Source organism: Drosophila serrata, unplaced genomic scaffold, assembly GCF_035046125.1.
Source record: "Drosophila serrata isolate PLE 108 unplaced genomic scaffold, ASM3504612v1 contig_160, whole genome shotgun sequence".
NCBI lineage: Eukaryota > Metazoa > Arthropoda > Insecta > Diptera > Drosophilidae > Drosophila > Drosophila serrata.
Window position 1 is genome coordinate 447,178 of NW_028257058.1, and position 13,140 is coordinate 460,317.

The 13,140-nt window shown below is 36.0% G+C and overlaps 1 protein-coding gene across 10 annotated transcripts in view; it reads left to right on the forward strand.

The window, feature by feature from the left end:
• The first annotated feature begins 307 nt into the window (after positions 1 to 307).
• The window catches only part of zfh2 (Zn finger homeodomain 2), a 48,514-nt gene continuing 35,681 nt past the window's right edge, over positions 308 to 13,140 (forward strand). For 8 of the 10 annotated variants that reach the window (XR_015270283.1, XR_015270281.1, XR_015270285.1 and 5 more), the window contains exons 1-2: positions 308 to 368; positions 2,154 to 2,441. The gene's annotated coding sequence lies outside the window, so the exon portion shown is untranslated. The remainder of the gene's footprint in view (positions 369 to 2,153; positions 2,442 to 13,140) is intronic. The other 2 variants (XM_020954289.2, XM_086826450.1) reach the window with 1 other exon arrangement.

The window sequence follows — 13,140 nt, forward strand, 5'->3', positions numbered from 1 at the left end:
TATATCTCATTAATTCAGCGATTTTTTAATTTTTCTTCGATATATCCACGCACATATATACATATGCATTTATATTAATTTCTTTGTCTAGTTGAAAAATATCACGAAGCCAACGGGAAGAAACCACCGAGAAACATATTTTCCATATAAAATATGTCCCTAAATTGTTGGTATCCAAAATACATTGCTACTATTGCTGCACGAACTTAACTTCATAACTTGTATAAGCCTATTTTCATACATTCAGATCTAGCCTGAAATAAGCTGAACAGGCAGCACTAGCAGGCCCACAGAGCAAAGTAAGTCAGACAATCCGCTCGCAGCTCAGTCGAAAAAAAACGTCGAATGAATCAGATGCGGGCCGGATGGTGAGTCCCGAATGTCCAGATGAAGAGATGCGACGGGGAACCTGTGATTTGTGACTTGTGATTTGTGACTAGTGAATGTGACTCCGATAAATGCAATTTGCTAATAAAAGAGTTAACCGAATTGGGTCCCAAGGATTGTAAATATCAAAGTAGTGTTTTTTCGGTCGTGGGTGCCGCGTTGTTATCGTACCGCCGTACCGCCTGTCTACCTGACTTACTGCACTGCTTCACACGTATATTCGTATTGTGTTGTGTCCACAAGGAAGTGATGATGATGATAAAGCGGAAAATGAAAACCGGAGATAGAACACATTGATCAGCATTATTTCCTGTTCTCACTCCCTTCCACATTTCGTCTGCAAATTGGATGTAGTGTTCGCACCTGACTGCCGAAATAACGGCAACATGTACCCAACATTCTGTTGCAATTTTCTGTTGATAATGAGAATACATTCCCCTTACTCTTAAAACCTATGTATGTATGCATAGCAACAACAATAAGAACTCGCCGACAGGATCAGAATTTTATTTTATTTCATTTAAATCGAAGCTGAGAAACGAGAAGTTAGAATTTGTCCGTAGTAGGTAGGGGTAGGTTTTTTTTTAATTGTATGAGACCGAACTTAACCGAACAGAGCCGAACCAGAAAGCCGAACCCGTAACAAAACCAAACAAGGGTGCGAGAAAAAAAAACAATTATATATATACATATATAAATATATACATATATATATTTATATAGAGCGCTGTGTGTGTGTGTCGGTAAAAGGGGTGCTAGACACCGACGATGTTCTCTATGAATTGGTTCTTTCGACGATTTAATGAGCACGTGGTCCACAAAGAGAGGAGAAATGGAAGTACATATGCAAAAAACGACGACGCTGTTTTTCTCTCCATCTCTCTCTCTCTCTCTGTGTTGCTATCTCTGTTGTGCTGTCACGGTAAGCTCTCCTTCTCCCTGTCTGATAAAAACACACACACATATAAATATATGTATATATATATAAAATATATGGCAAAGTTGAAGCGTGTATAAAAAAGAGACAACTGTCGTCTCCCAACTAGGAGTAAAAGTGTTGATATTAAAAATTTGGAAACAAAAAATGAAGTAAGCTAAAAAAAACAGAGATTGGCAATTCAAATCGCGGGGCGTGTGGTCCACCCACACTCACACACTTCCCGCTCCTGGTTTTGGTGTCCTTTTACATAGTACAAATAAACGTAGATGGATGTACGTCTGTGAGCGTTTCTGTATGTATTGGATTATTTAAATTATACCTTTATGCCACTTATTCATCTGCGCCGTTAGAGTGTGAAGGTAAGGGAGAAGATAGTCCTTATCAATCACTGTGGATTTGAAGATAATTAACACGACAATTACACGACCATATACAGGTAGCACAAATGTCGCCGAAAACTAATTATTTTTAGATATATGGTATATACAAAATTTGAATTCTCAAAAACCAACGCGTTATAGTGACAAAAGGGAATCTGGTGCATTTCGGTTCGGCTTCAAAATTAGTTGACGAATTTTTAAAGCGATTGATCAAATCTTTTTTTTAATATACAGGTTTTCTAATGGGTTGCAATGGGATTTCTCGACCCCTAAAAATTGTACATGTATATAAAAAGTTTGTTTACATATTAAAATTAATAATTTCATATGCCAAAATGGGTTAAAAAACAGCTCGTTCCATGACGAGAAAGAGTGAAGTATTACTTTTTAAGCTTGTAACTTAAATCTATTTATAGTTATATATTCAATTCTTAATCATCCCTTAGGTGTCGCACCCCATTAAATTAACTCGCGCTCGATTGAAAAGTTCCTAATAATATTTAAGCGTAAACCTAAAATATAAAATAATAGTACAAAACTAGAGCCGCTTAAAATATAAGTTATCAACTAAAGAACCGAATTAAACAATAACGAAATATACACAAAAATACAAAAAATAATACAGCAGACAGAGAAAACAACGACCAAAAACAGTCTTCAAATGCTTTCGTTCAATGGACTAACCTTCCAGTCAGCTGAAAACGACGGCTTTGACGGCTCCTAAAGGCCCATAGGTGAGTAAAATAAATGCAAAGTAATTAAATTTTATTTGTGAATTTGTTTACAACTAAAAATATAGTTATCGAAACAATGTAGTTCTAAAAATGAATGCATTCATTAACCAAAATGTACATTCGGTACAATAGTCCAATCAGAACTTTTATTCCTTGATCGAAATATTTTCAAGACAATTGTGAGTGAAGTGCAGAAATTAACGTTTTTATACCCTTGCAGGGTATTAAAGTTTTAGTCAGCAGTTTGCAGCGCAGTAAATCAGTCAGTTCCGACCCAAAGTATATATGTATGTACATATATTCTTGTTCAGCATCACCAGCCGAGGCGATCTAGTCATGTCCGTTTGAACGTTTCTACACAAACTAGTAGTAGTGCAGTTACTAGTATACAATTCTGACTATTTTATTAAATAGGTGCTATTGGAACGTTAGGAAAATTGATAATTTATTATTCTATGGTTTCATACAATAATCGGATGGTTATATCTTATAGCTGCCATAGAAACAATCGATCGTTACGTTTATATAATTCCTGTTAGTTTCTATTTTCATTTGATTGATTTGGATTAATTCTTAATGTTGCAGTTGTAAACTGCGACTTTTGGGGTTAAACGATCCCTTAATCATCCTAAAATAATATCCAGTTCAAAATTGTACGTTAGTTTGCTTATTATACTAATTGAAATTTTATTATTATAAAGATCTCGCCTTGAAAAACGTTCTTCTACTTTTCCCTTAATAATTCTGTCCCAAATTAGCTTGGAGAAATACATATAAAATTTATTACTAGTTTTTATTTCAGTCGGAAGTTTGCAACGCAGTGAAGGAGTCATCTCCTACAATATAAAGCATATAAAGGATACATATTCTTTATCAGCATCAACAGCCGATCCGATCTAGCCATGTCCGTCTGTCCGTTCGTCCGTCTCTCTGTTTCAACGCAAACTAGTCGTCTCAGTTTTGCAGTTATCTGAACGAAACTTTACACATCTTCTATATACTCTCACTCGTAAATGAATATGTATGTCGGAACGGCCCAAATCGGACGACTATAGCTGCCATTGGAACGTTAGGACAGTTTTTAGAAAAAAATTATTTTCCCGTTTTTAACCGATTTTCAGCATATTTGGGATATAACCATTTTGTGCTATTTAAGAATTTGCCATAGAAACGATCGAGAAATTAATACAATTACGATTTATAACTTTTTTAGTTTTCAACAGGTTTCCGTATAATTCAAGATATAGCCATTTTGTATATTACTAGAATTAGTAGAATTATTATTATTATTATTATTAGTTATTATTCTGCGATTTCCTTAAAGAACCACCAGAGTCGATTTTCCCTTTTTTAAAATTATAATAATAATACTAATTCTATTATTATAATTATTATTATATTTATTATTATTATATGTATTAGTATTTTAATTTGTATTATTTATAATCTATAATTTTTTTTATTAATTAAAAAAAACAATAATATTTTACACTTGGCCCTCGCTTAACACGGACTCTTTTAAAACGAACTCGGTCGAAACATATAAATGTTGAAACAAACTGGCTGTTATAACTATAAATGCATATCAAATTCAATATGAATAGAAACACAATCTTCTTAGTTTTTAACATTTTTAAGTTTCTATAAAGCTTAAACTGTAAATTAATTATATGAAGCAATTATTATTTATTTAATACCAATTTTTTATTACTGTTGTGCATTTATTTAAAAGCATATACATACAACTTTTGGTTAAATTTGAACAATACAAATTTTGTTAGCTGCCAATTTTTTAATTTATAGAACGTAACCGCTTATTTTGTACTGAATCCTTGTTTCGCTTAGACTTAACATCCGTGTTAAGCGAAGGCCAAGAGTATTTTATTATTTTTGTATAATAATAATATTATTATTATTATTATTATTATTATTATTATTATTATTATTATTATTATTTGTATTATTATTGTTATTATTATTATTATTATATTAATTCTTATTATATTAGTATTAATATTTTATTTTTACTATTATGCAGTTATTCACATTTTTGCATTTTATTCACTTCGATCAAATGAGGAACCCTAACTCTTGAGCTTTTGCTATGCTCTAGCCTTCTAGGCTCACCGTTTCTATGGCAGCTATGCGATATAGAATTCGATTTTAATTAAACAGTATATGTTGAACACAAAGAAGTAACATTTACGTTTTACATATTCTATAAATTTACCGAAAATTACTATGTCCGCTTTATGATATATTCGTCCGCTTTAAGCAAAATTAAAACTTAAATTCTAAAATAATAAAATTGCCTTTTCACCTTAGAGTAAATTCAAAATTTAAAAAAAAAGGGGGAAAAAACTTAAAAATGTTTCTCCACCTTTATTCCAAACACCTTAGTCGAATCGCCCTATGTTGGTGTTTGTTTTGGATTTGGGATTGGAATTGCGATAAATCGATATTCTGATTGATATATGAACGGGTCAGACCAATAATACGAAATAAATTAAATACGATTTAAAATATATTTAAAACTGCAGCAGACTTTTGTCAATGTTGATATGTTCATATAATATCACATTATCTTTTATTCTAGCTAGGTACGAAATGGACCAATTAAAAGCAATACATAAGCATGTTAACAGCAAGTCACCCCTTTTTGCGCAAAGCAGAGCTTAATTAACAGCAGCTTCTCTAATTAGCCAATGACGAGGGAGCTCGCCAAGTGCCGTGGTGTGAGTGGTCCTGGTCGCATTTAATTGGGGAGACTGGAGACTTGGGTTAGAAACCAACGAATGAAACGGAAAAGGTTAACTCCAAGCGAAATAAGCCCAACGGACGCAGAACAGAAAGGCAGAACAGGGAACGGAGAACAGAGAACGACGGCAAGCGGTAATTAAGCAAAAACAATGATGATGACGACGGAAAGAGAGTTCAATGGCTCGTCTCGCTCTCTTTCTCGGTTAAATCTCAGAAGATGGGACAGAAACAGCGGAAACAGAAACAGAAGAAGAGTAAGGCAACACAGTAGAGCGATTTGATTGGTCGTGCTGTCGCCGCATCTTCTCTTCTCTGCGCTCCTCATTTCGTTTCTACTCTCCCAAAGCTGCGCTCCCCCATACATCCGCACCTGCAGCCGAAACCCCCATTTATTTTATTGCTTGATTGTGTGTGTGTGTGTGTGTGTGTGTGAGTGTGTGTGTGTGTGCGTCAGTGGGTGCGGGTGGCTGTATGCCTGTGCTTAGTAGCATAGAGTTAATTGCCGCCTTTCGTCGGGGGTGCTGTGTTACTGGCTGGGGAACACAGCCAGCCGCCATACGTGATTCGTTGGCGTCGCTTAGAGGGAGCGCGAAACACACTCTGGGATTTGCCAAAAATGTTAATTAACAGAGGCTGACCAATTAAGTTAACACTGTCTTCATTGGTACTGCACTTGCCTTGGATCTGGATCCCCTTCCTTGCACCTGTATTTGTACCCATCCATTTATGTACATACGTATGTAATTTAAGATGAGAACCAATTAAATTACATTGTATGGTTCTATGTGTATATAACATATACGCACATATTAACTTTTAATTGAAGTTTTGCACCCCATCTACGTATTTATATATGTGCATATATGTATTTAAATGTATGTACCGTATATCTTTATCGATAAAAAAGAAGGAAAAAAATATCATCCCCTTCAATCAGAATCCGTCAGTTTTTTCGCTTTCTTCACCCCAACAACATCGATAGCTTCCTTGCGTCCTTCCTGTATTTTGGAAGGATAAAAAGGCAAATTTTAAGAAGAAAAGAGAACGGAAAAATAATCGATAATACCCCAGCAAAACGAAATTAAAATAAGGAAAAAAAGAATGAAAGACAATATAAACAACGGAACGAAGAATTCGTTCAATTGAAATTGTAAGCATACATATGTATGTACATATGTATATATGTATGTATGTTTGGAATATCCATGCATGCATATATACATATGATGGTGTGAGTGCATATATACATGCATACATATATATTTTGACTGCTCATGTAACTTTTTTATTCTCACTGGATGTGTGTGGGGTTGAAGAGAGGAATCTGAGATGTTTTATATCTGTGTGTATTACAAATGCAAATGAGTTTGTGTTGTGGGTGAGAGCGTCGTTCCCTATGTATGTATGTACGAATACTTTTGCGCGCTTTTTTATGTATGTATGTATGTATGTATATACATAGGTATGTACGGTTGTATGAATACAATTAAGTGCACTCTCCGAAAAAATTCAATCTTGTTGGATTCGTGTTTACATAATAATATAATATAATTGTTAATCTTTTCACATATATTATCTATCTTGCTTAACTAAATGTAATTAAATGTCATTAGTATGTATTAAAGTAGTTGTTATTATTGTATTTTATTTAACACATTCCTATTGTTAATATTCCTATTCGATATACTGCAATTTTCATTCAATTCGGTCATATCGGTAATAAAAAACTGAGAGATAATTAGAGTACGGTAATAAAAACATTAAAAAGGAAAAGAACGTTCAGTGGAAAAAAAAAATAAAGGAGAATATACAGAGGAAACCAAAAAGAAAATTTTCGAACCTTCCTTTTTTGCGAGACCGATGTTTTCGCGTAATTGTGTACTTTATATTATGTTCCATCTCCTTCTCTCGTACGCGCCATTTACCCAAGAGGGTCTCGTCCCTCTCATTTTCTTGTCTTTGCACTCCACTACCCACACCCTCACCCACACAGAGTTTTGCTTTGCTGCGTTGCCATAAGAGACGATGACAATAACAAAAAAAAACCCTAGTTAGAGGAGGCAGCCACAAATATGCAGAAAAGAGACACCATCACCTGCGAGAGGAAGAGAGGCCGTGGCGAAGCAGAGGCAGCAGCGTAAAGGCCAAGACATAAGGAGCGCATTATGTATAAATTATTTATTTACATTTACATTTACATTTACATTATATTTGCACTCGCGCATTGCTCATTGGGATGAGAAAGGGCGTTGTGGGCGTTACGATAGTATGTCTCTTGGGGCGAAGATGAACGTCGCCACATAGTCTCCAGGTCTCTCCATTCTCCAACTCTTCGCTGCGAGTCTGCGATATTCGAAAATCCTCCAGCTGCTGATATGTAAGTATGTATGTGCGCACATATGTACGCCCGTGCGAGCAGGGTCCGCATACAATTACAAATTACAGCGTGTGGAAATGCGTGCACATGAAAAGGGGTTACCACACAGCAGCAGCAGCAACAACAACAAAGCCGTGCAGCAGCAAATAAAGGAGAATAGAAATTTGCAACAACAACAACAAAAACAACAACAAAGTGAACCCGAAGTCGAAAACCGACTACGAGCACGCAGAAAAGTTTGCGGTTCAGGGGAGGGATGAGCCGAGTGGTAGGGTTTTTGGTCTAAGGATTGGAAAACCAGTTTTAATCGTCTCTTCTAGTTTAGCATCACAAATTTCTCCAAGTGGTAAAATAGTGATTTGTCTCCAAGAGCGTTCTTCTGTAGAGTGAGAAAAGAAGACAGCCTTCTACTTCTTACGCGCTCTCTTGAATTCTGCCTCTGTTTGTCAATATTAATTAAATTAAGAGCTTCTCTCTCGCGTTTGCTCTCTCGTAATCGTACTGTTGTGCTGCGTCTCTTTCTGTCTCATTTATATACAAGCACCCCTACATACATACATATATAGAAAGAGAGAAATGAGCGAGATGGAGAGTGGCAATGATTTAGTCGTTTTCATTGTTTTTTGTTGTACAAAGAGTGGGGTGGTGGCGAGCTTGCTGATGCTGCTACCGCCGCCTCGTTGACTTTCCTTTCACTCTCGCGAGCTCGTCGGGCTCTCAATTATTTTAGCTTGCTTTTTGTACGTTTGTCTGTGTAGTTGTAGGTGTAACCCTAATCCCGAACGCTGTGTGCTGTGTGCTGTGTGCCGTGCTGCGCGTCGCGTCAATGAATTTGGATCTGGCTTTGGCTTTGGCTTTGGCTCTGGCTCTGGCTCTGGCGTTGCCAATGTGAGCTGTGTTAGTGTGGATGATGCTCAAGTACAGAACAAATAAGCGCGCGCGCTGTGAATAGGCGTGGCGTAAAAAATGAACCCGATGCTGCAAACGGCTGATTGTGACTTTGATTGCGATACAAAAATCTGCATATCATATATGTAATTGCCAGCCATTAAATGTCTGCCGCCCCGCGCATGTGTGTACCAATACATACATGCATACACACTCATATGTACTTTGTCAAATCTCTACACTTGGGGTCTCCGTCTCCGTCTCCGTCTCTCGTACCCCCATATGCAAACCAACATGCATGCAAGTTCGTACATACATATGTCTCCCCTTTCCCATCCACTCTCCCATATCCCACAAACACAGGAAAGTGGTACATAAATCGCACTGAGCAGGAGTGTGCGTGTGTGACGGTGTGAATACTGAGCATTTCGCAAGCACACACACACATATGCCGCATAACATCTTCTGATTGGTCGTTTAAAATGAAAGCTTAGTACTGCTCCCGCAAAACACCGCCCCACCCACACCTCCCCCGCCGCGTCTTATCTTGCCTTCCCACTCTCTCCCCCTTTGCCGAGACTGCATTAATTACGATTCACTCCCACAAATACATACAGACATGCAAGCAGTAGCATCGCTCGGAGTATTTTAATTGGTCAGCCTTTCGTTAGGAGAGATGTTATGTTCTGTTATCTGGTAATATTTTGTTTTATATTTATGTGTGCATGTGTGTTACTTACCCTGCAGAACCATTGATCAGTGTTTCATCAACGATTCATCACCAGGCAGGTCGATTTTGTTGATGAATCATCTATGAATGTCCATACAAACTACTGACGAACATGGGCATGTCCTGAGCTGTCACCAACAACAATTATTCAACATTCATGAACAGTTCATCAAATGTTCATCACAATTTCATTAACCATTCATCAACGTTTCATCAAAATATTTATTCGAAAACTAGTTTTTTTTTAGATTGCAAATCGTTCACTAGGAATTCAACGATTCATCACCAGACAGGTCGATTTTGTTGATGAATCATCGATGAATGTCTATACAAACTACTTACGAACATGGGCATGCCCCTAGGCTGTCACCAACAACAATTATTCAACATTTCATGAACAGTTCATCAAATGTTCATCACAATTTCATTAACCATTCATCAACGTTTCATCAAAATATTTGTTCGAAAACTAGTTTTTTTTTTTGAGAATGTAGTTTGTTCATTAGGAATTATATATTTCATCAACGATTCATCACCAAGCAGGTCGATTTTGTTGATGAATCATCGATGAATGTCCATACAAATTACTGACGAACATGGGCATATCCCCTAGGCTGTCACCAACAACAATTAATAAACATTTCATAAACAATTCCTCAAATGTTTATCAATATTTCATTAACCATTCATCAAAATATTTGTTCGAAATCTAGTTTTATTTTTTAGATTGCAGTTCGTTCACTAGGAATTTTATATATTTATGTCAAAAAGCAATAAAGTAATGCCTTTATTCATTACATTTACCTAAACATATTTACAGTTTTACGTTTTCCTCTATATATTTATAACGATCGTATGATCGTTTGATAACTATATCGTATAGTCGCCCTATTTTCATAAAATTACAACAGGAAGGCTAGAATAAAATATATCGAAATCTCAAATTATATGCAAATCTGTTGAAAATGGTAAGTTTTTTTTTTTTGTAAAAGTTTTCTGATCGTACTTATAGCAGCTATATGATATAGTCGTCCTATCCGGCCCGTTCCGACATATAGACAAGTAAGAGTATAAATATATAAGACTAACAAAGATTCATAATTGAGACTAGTTTGCGTAGAAACAGATAGACAGACAGACGAATGGACATCGGACATCGCTAAATCGGTTCGACTGTTGATCCTGATCAAGAATATATGTATATACTTTATTGTGTCGGAATGTGTCTTTCACTGAGTTGCAAGTTTATGAATAAAATTACAGTACCTTAAAAATGTATAATTCGTTGTTAGTTTACTTTGTAATTTTCAATTAATACTTTTACTTTCTTCTTTCTCACATAAAACACTTATTTCACTGTTTTCTTTTTCGTAATTCCAAAATTTTCTATAATACCACTGGTTTTAGTATATGTACATACATAGTTCCACTGATTTCCATATAAGTCCACTATGTATCTTAATTATTTACTTCTATGCCAAAAACTCTCATACGATAATTTTTAATTTGCAAGATAGAGAATCTACATGCCGACTTTTATTGATGTTATGTGATTTGGTCTGTTTTCATCAGCGTTTCCTCAACCGTTCAACAGCCGAGAGAAAATGAGAGCACGAGAGAGTCGGATTTACCCATGGATTGTAGAGTCGCAGTGGGAAAGTTGATGAATTGTTGAAGACAGTGGCCCATTGATGACATGAGTTACTGAGGGTACTTTTAACAATTTTAGTACATTTATTATTTATTGATATATCCAGTTTCAGCCAACAGGCTGTAAATCATTTCTAGTTGGTGGTTACTACGAAATTAGCTTCTTTTCCGATCATTGTATAAAACTGCTCGAGCTGGAAAACACAAAAATGTTTAGTTTTCCAGCTTGTTTTATGTGGTCAAACTTCTGGACGACTAAAAAAAGGGGTCGACATGGTTTAGTTGTTGAAAAATTGAGGTTAATTTCCCAAGTATTGCTGCCTCCTATGTAGTTATTCACAAAACACTTTAATTAATTAATCTACCTGCACGCTGAATTAGGAGCTAGTTCAATAATTTTCAATTGTTTGTCTATCGTCACTATTGTCTAACCCCGTTCAGGAGTATTTTTGTTTGCTACATCCATTCGTGCATTCGAAGAAGGAAATCGACACAATAGCTTGGCAATGGTCACCCAAAATTACTTACTTTTCATCCAGTTACCAGAATGTGAGATAAAAATGACTAAAACTCTACGGCTCACGTGACTGCCGAGAGTCCACTGCGAGTGGGTCAAGATACATACTACATACGTACATACAAACATTTATTTATGTATGTACCCTTCCAATAAATACGTATGTATGTGTCTTACAATTTTTGTTGTTGTTGTTGGTCTTTTACTTGTTGTGTTTGGGTTGTTGAGGCGAGCGTGTGTTTTAGCACCTACTTCCCAATCCCGTACAGTTAATCTTTATGGTCAACAAAGGTTTCGGCCTTTCCCGCTCTCACATGTGTGCAAGTGTGTGTTGTTACGTTGTTCTGTTCCCGCATTTGCTTTTCCTTTATCCCCTTGCAGGGTATTATAATTTCAGTCAGTAGTTTGGTAGAAGGAGTCATCTCCGACCACATAAAGTATATTTATTCTTAATCAGCATCAACAGCCGAGTCGATCTAGCCCTGTCCGTCTGTCCATCTGTCCGTTTGTCCGTTTCTGCGCAAACTAGCCTCTCAGTTTTTAAGCTATCTGAATGAAACTTTCCAGTTAGTGTTCTATATACTCTCACTCGCATATACGTGAGTCGGAACGGGCCGGTTTGGACGACTATATCATCGGAACAAATAGAACATTTTTATGAAAAAATTATAACTTTTTCAAGTTTAAACAGAATTTTATTAAATTTGATATATAGCCATTTTATGTTATTCTACAATATTGTGCGCAGTTTTATCAAAATCGGACTACTATATCATATAGCTTCCATACAAACGATCGTTAGATAAAGTGGGAAATGCAAAACTGTGAATGTAAACCTGTAATATGTAAGTACTAATTCATAGTCATCGAAGTTCAATCTGAAAGGGTATATAAACCTCGGCGTGTCAAAGTTTGCTTTCTTTCTTGTTTACCATCAGTGGTGTCAGTACCGCTGGAAATATTGAATAGTGGCGGCATCGGTCTTTTCCCAAGTGAATCGCAGTGTTTAAAATATAATTTTCGTTCTGCGTAAATTGTTTATCAAAAGATCAAATTGTAATATATTCTGCTATATTCCCGCATTCAACCAATTTGCTGATAAAACACTCGGAAATGATCACAAGAAAGGTATTTGGAGCCGCGGCGGAAGTCGACGAGACGGTGCCTTGCTTGTAATTAAAAATAATTATTACCGTTGAAAAGCAGTTCGGTCTTCACAATCAGGGTGAGCCCCTCAGTATGATTGTGTTTTTGCGCTTAATTATATATATATATATATATATATATATATATATATGTGTATAGATCTTTGGCCGTCAAATACGACTTCATAGGACAACCCACACCAAATACCACATAATTTCGTTGTTTCAAAACATTGTTGAATAAAAAGAGGACGTTGATAATGATTCGCCAATTTAAAAATAATTTCACTAATAATTATACGGAATCGGTAATGACGGGCACATTAAAATACGAAAATTCGTTGAAATTTTTAATTTCAACAAAATAGGGCTCGGTCGCAGTCTGTCGAGAGTGTGTTTTTATTGTCTCTGCCTCCCTATCCGACTCGAATTGTTGCTTCCCCTTTCCTTCTCTTTTTCATGCTATGCATCTTTGTTTATGGGTGACCCTTTCCTCACACTGCTTTCAACAGCGAAACGTTCCCGTCGAGAGTACTACTTTTTTGTTTAAATGCTTGCTTATGTTCGTGGCTAATTATAATTTCATTAATTCTATTAAATTGTTGTACTCGTCATTCGTACACGGTAACCCG